This window comes from Triturus cristatus, chromosome 7, assembly GCF_964204655.1.
Source record: "Triturus cristatus chromosome 7, aTriCri1.1, whole genome shotgun sequence".
NCBI lineage: Eukaryota > Metazoa > Chordata > Amphibia > Caudata > Salamandridae > Triturus > Triturus cristatus.
The window spans coordinates 121,233,923-121,239,922 of record NC_140590.1 but is presented as its reverse complement, the minus strand read 5'-3'; the positions used below and the strand labels follow the sequence as shown (position 1 = coordinate 121,239,922).

Below are 6,000 nucleotides of genomic sequence, written 5' to 3'. Positions count from 1 at the left end.
CTGTAGAGGAGGATGCGGGAGGTTACCTTCAGGCGGATATCAAAGCCACGAGCAAGTGGAGGGAAGGGGATTTGGTTTTAATAGTACTTACTTAATCCATGCGGCACTCGGTGCATTCAATGGGGGTCACGGGGAGTGGAGCGAATCCTGTGTGCGTGTAGTTACGCGCGGCGACTGGCCATGAAGTGGGAGGGGGAGGTATTTAAGGGGCAGGGTTGCCATTGGTTACTCGAGGCGTCTGCAGCTGCGCCGATCGCAAGGTGTGAAAGCCCAACAAGGGTAGTAGGCTCAGGAGGTGCCTGTATGCAATTAAAACCGCTAGCATGAATGGGACTGCTCGGGTTACTAGTTACTGTGATGGAGCATGATTCCATACCGTTGGGCACACAATGTTGAGAATTCTTAAGTCTGGGGTCAATACAAAAGGGCCAAAGGGGGTATTGGGCGGTGCAGTAACTAAATTGCAGCGTCAATATAGTAAAGGCAGCGTAGGTGTTCAAATACTTGCCCGCTTAGTATACATTCAATTATATACAAGTAGTACAATAAGAAACAGAAGGGTTGCTTTACATACAAGAGTACAGAATTGCATGTACGAGGTCTCAGGGTTGGCAAGAAGAGACTGGTGTTGCAAGAGTTAATGGCATATTTGAACACAGAAGGTGGTTACAGAATGGTTCTGTATTCGTCCAGAGTGTTAAGTCCTTGTTCAATGGAGCGGCATTTAAAAATCCATTTACATTCCATGCGGTTAAGGATTTGCTGTTGATTTCCTCCTCTGTGGTTGTGTTGTAGGCTGTCAATCACTTGCCATGTGAAATCAGATTCAGAGTGTCCTTTGGCCAGAAAATGTTCCACAAGAGGTGCCGTTTGTGTTTTGCAGCGGATCCTGCTCCTGTGTTGCGAGATCCTAGTCTTGATTTTCTGCGTGGTTTGCCCGATATAGAGTAGTTGGCAGGGACATTTTATACAGTAGATCACATTTTGTGAATTACAATTAGAGAAGAACTGTAAAGTGTGTTTGGTGCCATTATATTCAAAGGACTGGGTGTTACAGGTGGAATCACACGACAGACAGTTGTTACATTTATAGTGGCCTTGTAGAGGAGGGAGGCCAAGGAAAGAATGAAGAGTATTGTCCTTGTGCACTGGTTTCTGGGCTCTAACTAGGTGGTCCTTAATATTACGTCCTCTCTTGAAGGCAAAGAGTGGAGTGCCTGTATTGAGTTCCAATGGGCCTAGTACTGACCAGTGTTTCTTTATCATTTTGGTAAGTTTGTTGCTAACCGGGCAGAAGGTAGTGACGCATGTGATTTTGTTGAGGGATGCCTTCTCTTTGGGTTGCAGCAGGAATTCACGATGTGAGTACCATGCTCGTTTCATTGACCTCTTTACTAGACGTCTAGGGTAGCCCCGATTGGTGAGTTTTTTACATAGGATTTCAGCCTCTTGGAAGAAATCCTCTTTGAACCTGCAATTTCTGCGAATACGCAGGAATTGACCGTAGGGTAGGCCATCTCTCAGAGCCCTGGGATGACAGCTATCGTACTGTAAGAGGGTGTTACGCTCTGTAGGTTTTCTAAAGAGGGTAGTGTAGAGTTCACCCTCGGACGTTTTGACCGTGACGTCTAGGTAGTCAATTTTGTTTTTATTGAAATTGTAGGTAAATTTTAGGTCCGGCTGGGTGTTATTGAGCCATACACTGAATAGTTGGAGTTCAGTTTCAGTGCCAGACCAAATCATGAAGACGTCATCTATGTACCTTCGCCATACGCGAATTTTGTTAAAGAAGGGGTTGTTGTTGTTGAGGATGAACTTATTTTCAATGTCATCAACAAAGAGTATGGCAAAATTAGGAGCAAAAATGGCCCCCATTGAAGTGCCTTTACATTGCCTGTAATACTGGTCTTCAAACATAAAATAGTTTCTGGTGAGGGCTATTTCCAGGAGTGAGATGATGAATTCTGTTGGGACCCGATGAGGTGCTGGGCGTAGATTGAGATGTTTAGTGATAACTTCTATGCCTTTGTCTTGGGGAATGTTGGTGTATAGTGACTCGATGTCCAGAGTGACCAGGAGTTCAGTTTGGGGGTCAAAGGGCTGGGATTCAATTAGGTTGATAAAGTGAGTGGTGTCCTTAACGTAAGTGGCGGTGTCTTGTACCATATTCTTTATAAAGAAGTCAATGTAGCTCCCTAAAGGTTCTAGAATGGATCCGCAACCAGAAAGGATGGGTCTGCCTGGTGGAGTTTCCAGATTCTTATGGATCTTGGGAAGAGTATATAGGACAGGAGTCCTAGGGTTTTTATTATTTAGAAAGGAAAATTCGTGTTTGCTGATGTAGCCTTCTTCTAGAGCCGTTTTGGTAGCTGTGAGGATGAGGTCACTGATGTCTTGAAGAGGATTGCGCATAAGGCGTTCATAGTGTGACGTGTTCCTGAGTTGGCGTTGGATTTCATTGTCGTAGGCGGTTTTGTCCTGTAGGACGATACCGCCTCCCTTGTCACAGGGTTTTATCACCACGTCATCGAGGTTTTTTAGAGCGTTGAGACTATGTCTTTCTTCAAGGCTAACATTGAAGGGAGTGAACCTGTAGTTAGTTTTTATGTTGTTGAAGTCTTTAAGTACGAGATGTTCGAAGGTAATAACTTCCGGGGGCATCGAACCAGTGGGTGGATTGAATGTGGATTTGGGTCGCAATCCTGTGATATCATTTCTCGTGGTTGTCTCTTTATCTTGGAAAAATACATTAAGTCTTACTTTCCTAAAGAATTGAAGAATTTCGGTGTGGATGTCAAACCAGTTAGGTTTTTCCGTGATGACAAAGGAAAGTCCTCTACTAAGTAGGGCTATGTCAGTCGAGGCCAGCTGATGTTTGGAGAGGTTAAAGATAGGCATTTGGTCCATGTTAGATGAGAGAGGTGGGAGGGGGGAAGGTGTTAGTATTGGTAACCCCATTGGTAGAATTTCCTGCGTGTTTGTCGCTCCCCTGGGGGGAGGTTGTACCTGGGCCTCCCTCTGCCCCGACCTCTGCCTCTCGGTCTCTCCCCTGTGAATGTTTGGCCTCTCTCTAAAAAATTGGGATTGTATGTAGAGGAGCTAGTGCCTTCCCCGGGATCAGAGTTGTCGGATTCTAGAGAGGAGGTTGAGAACGTGACCGGCTGCCTGTTTCTGAATCTACCCCAAGTACCTGTTGGGTACCTCTGTTGATCTTGGTTGTTTTGAGTAAAGAAGTCTTCTCTGAGGTAAGGGTAGGTTTGTTCTTTGTTGTAGGTCCTTATGTCCTTTGTCACTTTAGTTGACTTTTTATGGTGTTCAAAGTTTTGAAAGTCAACAATGGTACGTTCTAGTTTCTCCAGGGCTGATTTGGCATCTGCTAGGCTGTCTAGTTCTAAGATTGCCTTTTCTAGTTCTCGGATTTCTAGTAGTTCTTTTCTACTGTGTTCTAATGCAGTGTCAATACCTAGCACCATCCAGTGGCGGGAACACGTAGTGCCAATGTGGGCGAAACCGTTCTTAAATTTTGGGTCTTGTAGGAAGATTGCAGGGATGTTGCGTACTTGCAAACCTACTGGAATGATGTCTGCCTTCAGATATTCCGTAAGCATACGGGCGTGTAGTTCAGTACGTATGTGTTTCTTTTTTAGTCTTTCTAGACTAATAAGTTTTTCACTTGCTACATTAGAGGGAGTGTTGTTGGCTGGTATCGGTGTATGGAAAAGTGAAGGACCATTAATCAATCTTGCTATATATTCCTCGGTATAGGTTGGGATAGTGGGTGTAGACATAGTCTGATAACGAGGTAGGGCTTCTGGCTGGCCTGTAAGTTAGGGTGATGTACATAGATCAAAGGAGGGAACAGAGTAATTTCTTTATAGTATAACTTAATATAACCACTAAAGAGTGGAACCCTTGCAGTGAAGCCACTGCACGTACGAGTGTTTTAAAGAACAAGGGTACCCCTTATGCGAACCTGGGGTGATACAATGTGGAAGAGAACAATGGTTCGGGATGGCCTGAGAAGGTCCAGTGAAATGAAAAGCCCTTAGGAGGGCGAGATGATTTAGTATAGGTTCAAGGACTCATATTGGAGAGTGATACTTAATATAGAGAAACAAGGGACAGGAGAGGTCAATGTATGACACTTATTTATTGAACAAAGATTGAATTCAAGTGCTCACATATTTAGTGACAAGAAAGCGTGACATGCAGGTGAGGGTGGAGTCTTTAAAAGAGAACATCGCATTGGCAACAATAGAGAACCATTTTTTAAATAAGATTAGTACAAAATAGGTTCGAGTTGCATAGGGTCGACGGCGTTTCGAACTCAGTTATTTGAGTTCATCATCAGGACAAAATGTGAGCATATGAACTCTAAATGTGAAAAAAATACAGAAAAAATAAATAAATAAACAAGTACAAAACATAAATTAGTCCCTGAACTGTAACAAGCATCACAAGCAATTAATGAGCGGTACATGGTGTTCTCCAAAACGTGATGCAATTACATAAAGATGAGAAATCGGTAACCTGGCAGAGTCAGCAAAGTCATGGAACTGAGCAGTCTAGTGCCCTGAAGGAATGCGCAATTACAAGAATATGATGTTAGAGACTCGGAGCTCATAGTGACGAAGTAAATTATAGCGCTAGGGGCGGAGGTTGGGGCATCATTGCGCGCGCATGAAGTGGAACACTTACTGAGCATATGAGCGGTAGAGTGACGGGATAGTCGTCAGTAAAAACGTGTTCGTCGCGGTAGTGAACGTCTTGATTTGAATCAATAGCCTAAGAAAACGGAGTGATTATGGGATACAACTGGACAAAGCGCGTGGTGATTAAAGCAAGAATACCGCGTGGTGTTACGGTAGTGAAGACACTTACTGAAGTAATAAACTGGGTACGGACTTCTCAATAAATGGAAGCGCGGTGTCTGTGCCGAAATTTAATTCAAGCAGGTATCAGGAGGAAGTTGCCTGAGGAAAAAGGGGGGGGGGTGTTATTGTTAAAGGGACGTAGTACGGTGTGTGTACATGTAAATACGGGGCGGTGCCAGAATTAGAGCGAGGACACTTACTTAAGGTAGGAGTGTAATCATGCCTGCTCAGCGAGTTGAGGCGAGTTTTCGGTGCCGAGGAACTCAATCTGTAGAGGAGGATGCGGGAGGTTACCTTCAGGCGGATATCAAAGCCACGAGCAAGTGGAGGGAAGGGGATTTGGTTTTAATAGTACTTACTTAATCCATGCGGCACTCGGTGCATTCAATGGGGGTCACGGGGAGTGGAGCGAATCCTGTGTGCGTGTAGTTACGCGCGGCGACTGGCCATGAAGTGGGAGGGGGAGGTATTTAAGGGGCAGGGTTGCCATTGGTTACTCGAGGCGTCTGCAGCTGCGCCGATCGCAAGGTGTGAAAGCCCAACAAGGGTAGTAGGCTCAGGAGGTGCCTGTATGCAATTAAAACCGCTAGCATGAATGGGACTGCTCGGGTTACTAGTTACTGTGATGGAGCATGATTCCATACCGTTGGGCACACAATGTTGAGAATTCTTAAGTCTGGGGTCAATACAAAAGGGCCAAAGGGGGTATTGGGCGGTGCAGTAACTAAATTGCAGCGTCAATATAGTAAAGGCAGCGTAGGTGTTCAAATACTTGCCCGCTTAGTATACATTCAATTATATACAAGTAGTACAATAAGAAACAGAAGGGTTGCTTTACATACAAGAGTACAGAATTGCATGTACGAGGTCTCAGGGTTGGCAAGAAGAGACTGGTGTTGCAAGAGTTAATGGCATATTTGAACACAGAAGGTGGTTACAGAATGGTTCTGTATTCGTCCAGAGTGTTAAGTCCTTGTTCAATGGAGCGGCATTTAAAAATCCATTTACATTCCATGCGGTTAAGGATTTGCTGTTGATTTCCTCCTCTGTGGTTGTGTTGTAGGCTGTCAATCACTTGCCATGTGAAATCAGATTCAGAGTGTCCTTTGGCCAGAAAATGTTCCAC

At 44.6% G+C, this 6,000-nt stretch overlaps 1 long non-coding RNA gene across 1 annotated transcript; it reads right to left on the bottom strand.

Annotated features, from left to right (window-relative positions):
- Positions 1 to 4,299: 4,299 nt before the first annotated feature.
- Positions 4,300 to 5,142, bottom strand: LOC146808999 (uncharacterized). The gene is made up of 4 exons (XR_014965515.1): positions 5,075 to 5,142; positions 4,882 to 4,973; positions 4,699 to 4,785; positions 4,300 to 4,374 (listed from the first exon to the last, which is right to left on the bottom strand). It is a non-coding gene; the product is annotated as an uncharacterized LOC146808999 (long non-coding RNA).
- Positions 5,143 to 6,000: the final 858 nt, after the last annotated feature.